This window comes from Agelaius phoeniceus, chromosome 1 (genome assembly GCF_051311805.1).
Source record: "Agelaius phoeniceus isolate bAgePho1 chromosome 1, bAgePho1.hap1, whole genome shotgun sequence".
Classification (NCBI taxonomy): domain Eukaryota; kingdom Metazoa; phylum Chordata; class Aves; order Passeriformes; family Icteridae; genus Agelaius; species Agelaius phoeniceus.
Genome location: NC_135265.1, coordinates 32340085 through 32353692, shown reverse-complemented (window position 1 = coordinate 32353692; position 13608 = coordinate 32340085). Strand labels below are relative to the sequence as shown.

The following is a 13608-nucleotide window of genomic DNA, read 5'->3' as shown; positions in this document are numbered from 1 at the left end:
TAAAGAAGTTAATTTATATTCTTGCATTCTTTAACTTATTAAACCACTTCTTCTTAAAGTTGTATAAATGTTAACAAAGTGCCCTCATGAGGTTTTAAAAAAGAGACACTTGATGGCCTACTTTAGGCTATTTTACTGAAGAGCACATTAAGCTGTGTAAAGGAACATGAGAAAGTATTCAGAATTTTAATTTTTTTTTTGGTAAGCATATGCAACACTGGAAGAGAAACAAGAAACCTGAATTTGGTGGCACTAGAATTATAACAGCATCTTGAAAAAAAAATCCCCAAACCAACCAATAAAATTCCCCAAAACAACAGTAAAACAAAAAACTCTTCAAAACAATCCCTCAAAAAACCCAAAAGCAAACAAAAAGAGCCCAGCAAAAACCCAAAAGTTCCAACTCACAACTATTTTAATGTGTACATTGAAATATCATTAACTTTTGTACTGAAATATTACAATCAAATATGTTTTTCTGAGAATCTCAGACCTCATAACCTTATTGAGATGAACATATGGATTTTCTACAGCAAATGGAAAGGGTGCATCCATTTTAAATCTTTCTCTGAATCCCATCTGCTTACCCATGAAGAACAGGTAGTGACATTTGTCACTGATTATGCTCGTTCTTATTAAGAAAAACAGAGACAAAAAGGGCTGATCCCAGAATTCAATATATGTCAAGTAAAGTGCATTTTCTTCTGATTAACTGCAATGTCACATGCCTGAAGAGGAATTAGTTTGTGCTAAACTGACAAAGCTGTATTCTTAACAGCATTCTATTCTTTGGGCAATTCCTATTTAACAGAGTAACATTTTTTTTAAACAAACAAAAAAAATCACACATGGTAGAAATGCACCAGTAAGATCTGTATATTAACAGTGAGAATATTCCTGCATCTACTCATAAATAAGAAATTAGAGTGGATGAATTATTTAACCAAAACTATACTCTATGTCATAGCTTTTACTAGATTTTTTTAGAATTCATTTCATGGATCACTGGTAATTATAAACTATTTGAACTTAATACACTCAGTTATTTTAGGTATAATCACATAAGACTTCATTTTAATTATGTTAGGAATCTTCCACACAGTATAACAGAGTTCTACTCCTGCTGCTATACCCACTTTCAAATATGTAAAGATGATCTGGAAGTAGTTTTCTCATTCCACAAATCTCCCCACAAAAAAAAAAATTCAGTAAACCATGTCAAAAAAAAATCCACCAGGATAAAAAATATACCTTGACATGTGGTTTTTGTCTGTATCAAAAGTACAAGAAAGGGAAGCTCAAATCTGAATCACTTCAGAGTAACTAGAAAATCAGCTAAAGGTACACATCAAAAATCCTACCAAAAATATTAGACCAGATGTGCACAGAAATAGAAATTTCACCATGGACTGGCGGTGCATATCCCAAAACAGATAAAATAAAGGTTTCTAATTTCTCATATGCAGATGCTGCTCTTAAAACAATGGTTTAATAAGTTCTTCTTCTAGTGTCAGTAGGAAACACAACACTACAGCTGTAGTGTTTTCCCATCTATTCCTCTCACCAGATTTTTTTTCATTCAGAAAAATTACACTTGCCACTCACAAAAATTATAACTGGTAGGGGTGTGGGGCAGAATATATAGAGAAAAAGACTGCTGAGGGTGTCTGTAAGACAGCACCACCTGACAGCCATCAAATTCTACCTTTTGAAAACATATTTGAACAGTCCCAAACTACTGCTGCCTGTGATGTGAAAGGCAAGAGAGGTTTAGATTGGGTATTAGGAAAACATTTATTCACTGAAAGGGCTGTCAAGCATCAGAACAGGCTGTCCAGGGAAGCGGTAGAGTCACCATCCCTGGAATATTTAAAAGGCACATAGATGTGGCAGTTAGGGACATGGTTTAGTGGTGGACCTGGAAGTGCTGGGTTTAAGGTTGTGTTTGATGTTGGGGGACCTTTTCCAAGCTGAATGACTGCGTGATTCAATAAAAATATGTGAGGTTTAAGATTCTAAAACTCTTTCATACCCTAGAAGATTACTGTCATTTTTTGACTGTGAAATCAAAGACAAACATCAGTTACATATTTAGTTACAGTTCTAAGTACACACCTTAGGATCAAAATTCATCATCAGGAGTTGGTTTTGAGGATTATGCCTAATTTGGTTTACATTAAACTGACAAATTTAATCCCCATGAACATTCCACTTACTGTAGGTCTGATCTTCATACTGCTCAACAGATTTCAACTTCTCCACATATTTCTAAGAAATAAAGGTATTTTCTGGACTTTCTAAGTGGACTTTCTGCAAGGTAAAAACCCACACCTAATCAGTTTTTTTTCCTTTTACTGATGAACAAATGCTGGTGGAAAGTTTTAGTTTCCCCCTCTTTGCATGCTATTAGCTATGTCAGTTTTCAATATTGGACTTGGTACTACACAGTAATTTAATTCATGTGTGTCTAAAGCTCTCACAGGATCTTCCATCCTCTGTGCTCCCACCTGAAAACATGTTTCCTTAGGTTCAGGACAAGAGGAAGGGACAGAGCACAATTTTCAAATAACTTGGATATCTAGGTCCCCCATAAGTATCTTTGAAAGTCTTGTCCCCATAAAACAATAAAACTCTTTATGGACTCCAAGGAAAAGTAGAACCAAAATGTCTGTACTTGTTCCTTCAGTTCTTTAGAACATTTCAACTTTCCCAAAGTAACCAGCATATTTTTGTTAATGATTTAATTATAACCTCCTCCTCCTTCCCCCTACTTATTAGAATATAAATTAAGGTATTATGAACCAGCAGGAAAATGCACTTTTATTTTTTGCATTGTTCAATACCTTTTTAATGTGTTCATCGTGTTCATTTGCAGTTATCTAGTCCGTCACTAAACAATTGCAATGAAATATTGCAATTTGGGCTAATTATCTTCTCAGACAGGGTTTTTTTTAGAAAGCTTCCAAGATGGTTGAAGGCTTGAAATGAAAATAAAAAGAGAAAAAACCCAAACAGCAGAGAAGGCAGTAGAGTTCTCTTTCTGTAATAATCTCAACATGAAATCTCATCCAAAATATTTCTGTAGTACAGAGACTGGCACTGAACCAAGCTGTACTGTTGGTATGTGTCATGTGCTTACCAACAAACAACATATTTCTAAATATACTCCTAAATTGTCCCCAACAGATGAATTCTAGAATGCTAAAGAATTACAGATTAGCTCAGATCCTTAAAAGTATGGAACTAGGCTTTCCAGATCTAGACATATACTCCACACTCTTGATACTTTCTAAATCACAGAATGACAGAATATTCTGAGTTGGAAGGACACAAGGATTGAGTCCACCTTCTAAGTGAAATTCTATCCTGTACTTTTCTCACTTGTTTGTTTTCCCCCCTTTTTTCCCTCTCTCATAAGTCACTGGGCTCTTCCTCCTGAGTCTCATAAAAATTCCTTACTTGGAATTAGTAAGCTAATGTTTTCTAGAGAAGAAAAAAGTGCCTAGTCCTGTAAAAGCTTACCAAACAAGTGGCAAGCAGAAGTGATTTCTTTAAGTTGCCTTCCACTCTCATTGGTATGTGTAAAGTGAAGACAAGTTATCAGCCTCTTGAAAGGGTAGATGTAATAATGTATGTATTGTCTGAAATCAGTGAGAAAACAAGTTTGGAAAGAAACAGAGTAAACATTAAATGCAAGACACTCATTTAATTGCTAACAATGCCAGAAGTGTCTACCTAAGGAAAATTCATTTATTCAAAACTAGTAGCTAAATATTTATTATTATTGCCTTATACCCACAACTAATTTGCAATACTCTGCCACAGTTTGAGTGTAATACAGTGCCACAGCAATGTACGTCTAAAAGTGATTTCCATGTTCCTGCTCCAAGAAGAGGTTTGCTATACCTATGCAATTTGCAAAAAGGTTTTTCTAGCTCTCCCTGGAAGATTTTTCAGTAATGAAGAGCCTGTCACCTCCTCTGGCAATCTGTTCTAGCAATTCATTATGCTTGGCATAAAGTGGTGTTCTCAGTCATCATATGTCGTAGACATCTTTTTGTGAAAATCCTTTCTTAGGGTTTTTTCCCTTCTGAGAAGCTGAAGCCTCAGAAACAAAATGTAAACAATGGTTATCTGCTGCTGTGGAATGCAACAGGTGCATCTGTGATTGGCTCATCTTAGATGTTTACAATTAATAGCTAACTACAGCCCAGTTAGCTTCGACTCTCTGTCCAAGACACAAACTTTTTTTATTCATTCTTTTCTATTCTTAGCTTAGCTAGCCTTCTGAAATGAAACTTTTTCCTTCTATTCTTTTTAGTATAGTTTTAATGTAATATATATCATAAAATAATAAATCAAACGTTCTGAAATATAGATCAGCTCTACGTCTCTTCCCTCATCTTGAAAACCCCTGTGAACACTGTCACAATCATACTTGAACCTTATAAACTTTAAATTAAGTACAGTATGTTCTGGGTGTAGAGAACAGACTACTTCCTTCCTGTATGCAGAAATCTCTATTGTATTTAAAGATTTATGCCTGTTCTCTCTCTTCTTCTTCAGCCTCAATGACTATCAACAGATCCTTTTTCCTGAAGTGCAATGCCTGGGCACAATACTCCACTAGAGGCTTTGTCAAGGCTGATTGAAATGTGAGATTTCACATCCTTGTGCCTTTCAGGACAACCACTCATTTGAACACTTACATACTTACCTCTTTAAACATAAAGTGGTAACATGATAACATGTTACCTCTTAATAACATGACTTCACTTTCTCATGTTCAACATATGACAATACCTAAATCATATTAAAGAACTGTTTCTAGTAAGTTCCTTCCTATCTTAAGTTTTCATTATTCCTGTGTAAGAATAACACATGCTCCAACTACCCAGGTTACCTATGTGCTACACTGGATGGAGAGCCTGGACATGCCTGCCATCCATGGATTCTCTGTGCCTCATGCAGACAAATGCAAAATACAGTATGTTAGTGAGCTGAAAATCTCCCTGTTTCTTTGAATTGCATTTTAGATCTGGCTTTAGCTACAGGTTAACTTCTGGAAGGAACCTGCAGTCAGAACATCACTAAAGCAAGAACAGAACCATAGAACATGGTTTGATTTCCACCTGCAATATAGATGTCAGTATTTTAAGGCATTCAAATCACAAATAGCTTAACTAAAGGTGCAATTTAAGCAATGCACAAAACTATCTTCCTAATTATAAATCAACAGTTTCATGTATATGGGTACTAGCTTTGAACACAGATTTTAAACTAGAACAGTCATGAAATCCTACAGAAAACTGAGGCAACACATCTGTCAAGATCCAGTGTTTTGGCTTTAAAATCGGTATAATAGTCTTCAAACTCATGTAATGTTAAAAAAAGGAGAAGAAAAAAGTATAAAATGCATGTTTTTCCAATGGCAGAAAAATCTGATGGATGGCATATGGTAGTGTTAAACACATAGCTCACCTCTGCCACTGAACACGCTTCTGAGATTTTTCAGTGCTGTTTTAACCAACAAGCAATGATTGATACCATTAACACTGATAGTTGTTTTGGGGTTTTTTTAAACAGAAACCGAGTTAGCAGCTGAAGCATTTTCTGAGAAATACAGATTGATTTTGAATAACAGTTTAAGATATAATGCAAGTGTACCACTGCAAAATCAATGCATGGGTGTACTAGGGACACCTTTCTTTAAGAAGCATAGTAGGAGGGATAGCCATCTATATTGGCCCTTACTTTGATACTGTTTCATCCTTTTAACCCTCCTGTTAAATAAAGATCTTCTCAACAGGTTTTTACAAGACCAAATTATGCCTATCTAGTATCATTAAGAAGGTTATTATGCACATCAGACTTCAGCTACTCAAATACTTGAAGTCAACTCACTAAGTAAACAGTATCTTTTGACTCTGAATCATTGTTACATTTAATTAGGAAATCTTATTCCATGGCTACCATGTATCAGGCAACAGAACAAGTCGTTTTCTACAGCACAGATGTACTCTATTAATACTCAAGGTAATTAACCATGTTCACAGATGAGGACTTTTGGAAAAATAATAGCAGGGCAGAAAATAGAGGTGCATACTAATGCAAGCTCATGTTGGCTCTAAAGGGAGAGCTCCAGCATCTTCTCCTTTTTTCCATTAGCAACATAAACAACAACATGTACACGTAAAGCTACACTTATTACTTTACTAAATATATTAAACATTAATCACCTCTGAGAATTTTTTTTCTTTGCAGCTTGTCTGCATCTCTTTTTGGTTGCAAGCCACTTGAAAAATAAATAAACAAACAAATAAAAGTATTAGTAACCACAGTGGACATTTAAATAAAACCCCAGCATCTCTGAATAGGCATATCAAATTAACTTGTTTATTTAAGAATCTTCTTCCTTTCTAACTCCACCCATCCCTCAACTAACATCGATTTTGTTTGAGGTTTTTTTAAATACACAGCACAAGCCTACTCATATACACAAAACAACATGACAGGATGAACTACTGCACTTCTCCAAGGCAAATAAAGGAATTTAGGTATAGTTCTGCAGCTAAATTAGAATATATTCTCTTTTAGGGGTGCACATATTTAACTCATCAAGAACCCATTTAAGACAGTAAGTCTGAGAAGACCACATTTATATCCTGAAACCTAAGCATCCTTTGATCCTCTTTGGGATCAGACTCCCCCAGTCACACCACAAACCAGATCATTGCTCTGTTCAGGTTTTCAGGCAATTCCACTCACATTTTAGCCAAACACATTCCTGCCTGTCCAGAAGCATGCAAGGCTTGTTCTGGAAATATGCGGACCCTATTCATATATCATGCACTTAACAGCATGAACCTTCAAGCTTCTGACAAATAAATTAACTGTAAGATGACAGCTATTGTCTGAAAAAGATCTGGATTAGGATTGTAAAACCCAAAGGCAAATAGTTTCTGAAGAACCTGGAAAATAAATATTTTAGTGGTGACATGAAAACAGTGCAGTAATTGGTGCTTGGTATTTCACCTGTACCTCTTCTGTCAACACTAAGACTGCATGCATGAGGAAGAATGGCTCAAACTTGAAAACTAATATTCATTGACTGGGCTTTACCTGGCACTAATCTGGAAAGTCAGCAAATTTACAATGTAGAATGCTCATTCAGAACTGTGCTAAAGGGCTGCTTTTGTCCTGAGTCACTAAGGAAGCACTTATCACCTCAAAAACTGATCAATTCAAACCCTCTTACAGTCTACATCTGGCTAAATTGCTGTACCCTACAGAGCAGCTTAAAACTGATTTTCAGGCATGTCACCAAACTTGTGTTTATATACTGAGCATGCAGGGAATCCTCAGGAGGTAAAGGAAAGACCGGGTAAGCTGCACACAGACCTCAGGAGGGGTGTCTTAAATCCACATCTGCCACAGACAAGGCTGGTTCAGAGACTCCTGGTGCTTCAGAAGGGAGAAAAAAAGGCAGCAGTAGGTCACTGCTGCCATTCACTTCTCCTTTCTGAGGCAGCTTTTTGTGGGGATCAGCAGGCATTTACTGTGAATCATAAGGGATTTTATCAGGAGCAATGAAATTCAGAAGTACAGTAGAGTGAGTCCTGGCCCTGAGACATGGAAAGCCCTGCCATGGATTAGAAAGAAGTACCAGGATTTTAGTCCAAAGACATTAACAACTTTACAAGGCTTCTGCATGAACTAAGCATATGCCATTCATTTAGTTTAGATCTCATTTATAACCATTTCTCTGGGTTTTTAATAACCTAGATTAAGATATATACTTGCAAAAAAGATCAGTGTATGCACACAGAGAATATACTTCCTACCCAATCTAATGGAACACTAAATCTATATTCTGCTAATCCTTTTCTTATAAGTATCACTATTATATGTTTTATCAAATTATTTTTATTTGTTATTTATCATTTTAACAACTTTAATATTTGTGTCTGCTCCCAAATTTTGCCTGTTTAAATAATACCTTACCAAAAAAAAGCATTCCTCACACATGCAGCAATCTCTCTCCTTAGCACACTGCCAAAATTGCCACAGAGCAGATCCAAGCTCCTGGAGACCAGCAGAGCTCACAGCCCACCTTCTAATGGTCTGCATCTGGGCAAACCCAGCAGCCTTGTGGGTACACAGGTGCCAGGAGCACAGGGAAATGGCAGGGACACAGCTAGGAGAATCCCCTTCTGGATCAGGGTAGTGAGGAAGGGAGTCATCCCAGGGCACCCATTACATCTGCACCTGGAGCTGGACACACCTGGGCTTCACCAGCCCCCCCTCTTCAAGGGGAATTTAATCAATATCTCCCTGCTCCACAAAGCTGCAGGGTAAAAATGAAGGAGACAGAATTTGGCTGCCCTTCTGCCAGCTAAGTGCTCTAGACAGCAGACAGTAAAGCCAACTACATATTATGATAGAGTACTTCTTTGTTTGAATTTATGTTAGAAGAGGATTAAATCCTTCCAAAAACCCAATTTTACAAGTTCACAGGTATTTATACAATGAACTAACACTAAAATTTTGAAGATTACAATAAAAGGTGTCTAAAAAAGTACAGTAATAAATATTCTGTTTTATTTTAAAGATATACTATGACTACTGCTGAGTATAGTGTTAGGAATTATTTTAGCTTTTATTCAAGACTCTTCTATAAACCAATATTTTAAAAACATTCTCTATCTTTTGAGTAGAATCAACTGATTTTGTATCTTCACCAGAACTGCATGTAAATTGCATCCTAACACTCAAAAAAAAAAAAGCTTACAGAATTGACAGTTCTGAATATTATATGTGAAAAATTGACCTTTTTTTTTTTTTTAGATTTTGGGCAATGTTGCACTTTATCCAAATTTATTTTATTCACTAAAGTTTCATTTATCCACTAAAAATCTTTGGCGAAAGCCATCTGAATGCGTCTCTACATGTGACACTTCTAAATAATTTACCTGATCAGGAAAATGCATCCAGAAATCTAACCTTAAGAAAATTAATTTCTGTTTTAAAGAACAAATGCTAGACACTGTACCCAGCTGTGATGGAAGCCTACCTCATGCCTCTCTAGTTCAATTCAGCACTATAACATTCCCAGAGTCACAACTCCAAGTTTACAGATGCTTTTGAATTAACAAGGAAATAATAATACCCTGTGTACAGGCTACAAGGTTAACATATTACTGTAACCTAAAGGATTGTATATTCTCTTTCTGAAGAGCTTTCCAGAAACTATTCAGTAATTCTGTTCACTTTAACTATGCCCCTTGAGTCCACCAAAAACCAGTTTTTTCAGCTTTTGAAATTGCAACATAGTGATGGAAATTTCCCCGATCAAATTAATAAAAATTAATTAACCTCTACAAAAAAGTCAATAACAAGCCTATGCTTGAGATAGTCTTTGCAATTTGATCTTTACCCTTCTGGTTTGGCAGAATGAGCAGTTAAGCCTGTGCAATCCCAAATAATTTCTATGAAGGAAAAGGTGAAGGAGCAACAGATATTTCCAGCAAGGCTTCATCCTGGTTGATTCACTTCCAGGATTAAAACACAAGTGGAAATGAATTGTCCCATGGAGCATACACATTTAACTCCATTTCAGCTTCAGCAGATTGAGTTAAAAAAGACCTAGATGAAAAAGAGCAAGCACTCCTGAACACGTATTTTCAAGCATAAACACATGGTTTATTATAGTAACAGAAAATGTTGCTATGAAAATTAAACTTAAATCTTTCCCAGAGGAATAAAATTGAACACACTTTAGCCTCTTTAGTAACATGTGCCAAATTAATTTCTATGGTCTCTGATTTCACTCAAATGAAGTAATTGTTTTATGCCCCAAAGGGATGAAAATAATTTTTCCCCTGTATGTTTAGAAATCAGAACAGCTCTTCTCCCTAGGAGCAAACCAGTCATGAGTTCCCCAAGCACCCCTGGTCACTGCAGACACCTTGTCTCACCACTGTCATCTACAGACCTCCCTCAGCCCTGGCACAGGGCCGGGCTCTCTGTGGCTCCCCTGACTGTGGAGAACCAGCAAGAGCTCCTTCACGTGCAATGGCTGTGCACGATGTCTCTGATGGGCACAAGCTGCCACCTTTGTAAAGCTGCTGGCACAGGATGCCCTTCCCAAGTATCTACAGCTCCCCCCACCAAAAGAACCCCAACCTGTTCTCATGACAGTCAGCCAAGATCCAACACATTCACCCCAAAGCCCTTTTGCAGATCGTGCTGGTGGGCACTGTCAGGCACTGTAAGATTGGGTTTCTTGCTCTCAGATAATAATTTAAGGGGTGGGATGGAGCAGCACACTGTCTCAATAATTGCAGAGCTGAAGTACATAATTTTCTAACTCAGATTCCAAAAGTGAGCCTCACATTTTCTGGAAAGGCATGGGTCCAGAGGAGGGCCACAAAGATGTTTAGAGGGATGGAGCACCTCTCCTCTGAGAAGAGGCTGTGAGAATTGGGATTGTTCAGGCTGGAGAAGACAAGACTCTGAGGACACATTATCAGAGCCTTTCAGTACTTAATAGGGACTTAAAGACATGGACTAACTTTTTAGCAGGGCTTGTTGCTACAGTACAAAGGATAATAGTTTTACACTAAAAGAGAGTAGACTTAGACTGAGTATTAGGAAGAAGGTTTGCTTAGTATAAGGGTGGTGAGACACTAGAACAGATTGCCCAAAGAAGGTGGGGATGCCCTATCCCTGGAAATGCTCAAGACCAGGTTGCATGGGGCTCTGAGCAACCTGATCTAGTTGAAGATTTCCCTGCTCATCACAGGAGAATTGGACTAAGTGACCTTCAAAATTCCATTCAAACTCAAATATTCTATGATTCTGTAATTTTAATCAGCTGCCAGTCCTGTCTCCTACTACAGCTGCTTCCAGTTTCAGTAAAGAACAATAAAAAAGCCCCAGGAGCAGGAACCAAAAACTATGGCTGCTCCCATCCTACACAGCTGACTAACCACAATAATAGATAAATATTCTGCACTTCTTTCCTGACCTCAGATTTTTTATTTTCCCTTGCTTAAAAGCAGACATTTAAAAAGAGAAATGAAGGGAGTTCTGTCTCATCCAAGGACTAGCCTAAAACACTACATTTTTTATAGCTATAAATAGATGAGTCCTTAGTCCTTAGAGGCAGGTGCCATGCTCAGGAGAAAGTTCAAGCCATGGGCTGCGTGTGGAGACCAGTACTGTACTAAGGCAGCTTCCAACACCCTAAGAAGCAGTGGATTTAGGAATCACCTTTGCAATTCCCCATAATGCTATTACTAGTCTGCTTCTTGCACAGCATGTAACATTCTCTTCCTGTTCAACACTCTTAACTCTCCTCAGTGCACTGTGATTGTTGTGTTCTGGATATTAGAAACCTGACCCTTGCTGTCTGCATGGCTGAGAATAGCCCGTATTTCTCAGATACTGTATTCATCCAACAGCAGAGATAATAAGCAATACCTCAGTCTTCAGTGAGCTTTTAGAGAACATATCAAATCTGGAAAACAACATCTCAGATGTGAAATCCCATGGTTTAAATTCCTTGGCACAGGTGACGTAACTCTCCAACATGTTTCTGTGATTAAAGAATAAATCCTTAAAGCTTTTTAAGGTAGTCTTAGCTGTTTTCACATGCTCTAATGCTTCCTCAGTTTCTTCTTGAAAAGATCTAATCTAGATTGTATCTTGAAAAGATACAATCTAGACTAGAATGTAAATAAATGAACCACAAAAAAAAATTTTAAGTTACTTTTCAAAATGTAGTCATGGCATCAGTCATAAAGTTACTTTTAAATTTATATATAAACACAAATCCCAACATGTATTATATTTCAAAATTTTTATGTCCAATGTTTCTAGTTTTCATAATTATCTCATAATGTAATGCTCACTTTTGAAGTGCTCTCAGAGCATCCTCAACCTGCCCAGCTAGACTGACTCTTAGGTATCACCTTCTGTATGTACAGTGAACATTCAGAAAATAACACAGTAAAGACAGTTCCTTCCTCTCAGTAAAAGTGATATTGGAAATTGATTCACCTGTTTGACATAACACTGCCATGGATACTAATATCCACAGCTTTTGGATACTAATTCTCCTGTGGCATATATTGCGCCAACAAATACAGAAATGGCAAATGAGTCCTCTTAGATTTTATCATTTAGTAAACTTGCAGAAGAGGGCTTCCCCAACCCAGAATCAAATGTAGCACACATGCATATATAATGTGTAATTCTCCTACTTCCTGACCAACAAAATACTCTAGAACAGTGAACCCTACATGATGTCTTTTCTTGCCAGCATCTAAAAGTGCTCACGCCCCCAGCAGTCCACTTGGTTTCAGTGGAAGCATGGGGAAAGCTTATTGACCACAAAACATGCCTCAAGGCAGGTCATTCACAGCTTGTTTGCAAAGCCCATATTTTCTTGGCTTGTGCAGCTCTTACCAGCACTTTGAAATTCACAAACAGAAATACCTATTAAGATATCTGATAAGAAAAGAGGCAGCAAACTTATACCAACAAAGCAAAGTAAGGAGCAGCAACCTATCCTGGAAAGGTTATATGGCTTCTAGAGAATTTGTTTCTATACAAGAAGCATATTTTTTATTTAACTGCACAGTGCCTGTATGTCTGATGGCTATCTGACAACTAATTATTCATCTTATCTTCGATTTAATAATCTAAAACTGGTTGGAAGTATCTGTAATGTAATTTTAGTGTTTATTAAGCAGGTAAAAGACAGACTACATCCATGTCTTTTTTAATAGCATCCTGTGTACCAAGTAACATTTATTTATTAGGTAATTAGGTGATTTACAGCCTTTACTTGAAGCTACATGAGCAACAAGTAGGTTGTGATTTACAACACACATAAACACAAAGTATACGTCTCACTCACTCAACCCCTACCATCTTCTATTTCCTTGAGAACATCCTGAAAAGCTGGGTAACAGCTGCTTTCTTTGGCTTTTAAGATATTAACAATTTTTTTTAAATCCAGACAACACTGAAACTATAATTTTACAAATGATAAAGAAAACATTTGAAGATCATGGCTGCCTGTCAAAAATATACAGCTTAGAAGTACACTCAGAGAATTGATGAATAAATATGTCCCAAGCCTACTACCAAATAAAGACTGATAAATGCTGGCTGAAATCCTTAGAAAGGTTTAAAAAGTGGGGAATGAACTGGATTCTTCACAATTCTCACTCACCTGACATCATGGCATCAAAACACTGAATAACAAGCATGGAAAAAGAAGAGGATTAAACACAGCTCCCAACAATTTGGAAAGTAAGTAACCTTGCTTATTATTTTAAATTAAAAAGAGCTATTTTGCTTGTAACAAGCTATGATTGTTATCATTAATTAACATTGTCTGATTCATGCCAAATTTGGCAATAATTTCCTGAATATAAACTTCGTTCTCAAACTCATTTTCTCCAGAGTGTGAGAAAAGTCATGGGAAGAAATTTAGAAGAGATGGACAAGAACAACAGAACCCCTTACAGCTGTTTACCCCTTAACATTAACTTCCTCTTATATTTAACTCAGTCCTTCTTTTGTAATTTATGCAAG

General features: G+C 36.9%; 1 protein-coding gene across 1 annotated transcript in view; it reads right to left on the bottom strand.

Moving 5' to 3' along the window:
- Nucleotides 1–13608, bottom strand: part of LOC129117810 (uncharacterized) — a 114876-nt gene that overhangs the window by 94333 nt on the left and 6935 nt on the right. The window lies entirely within an intron of this gene.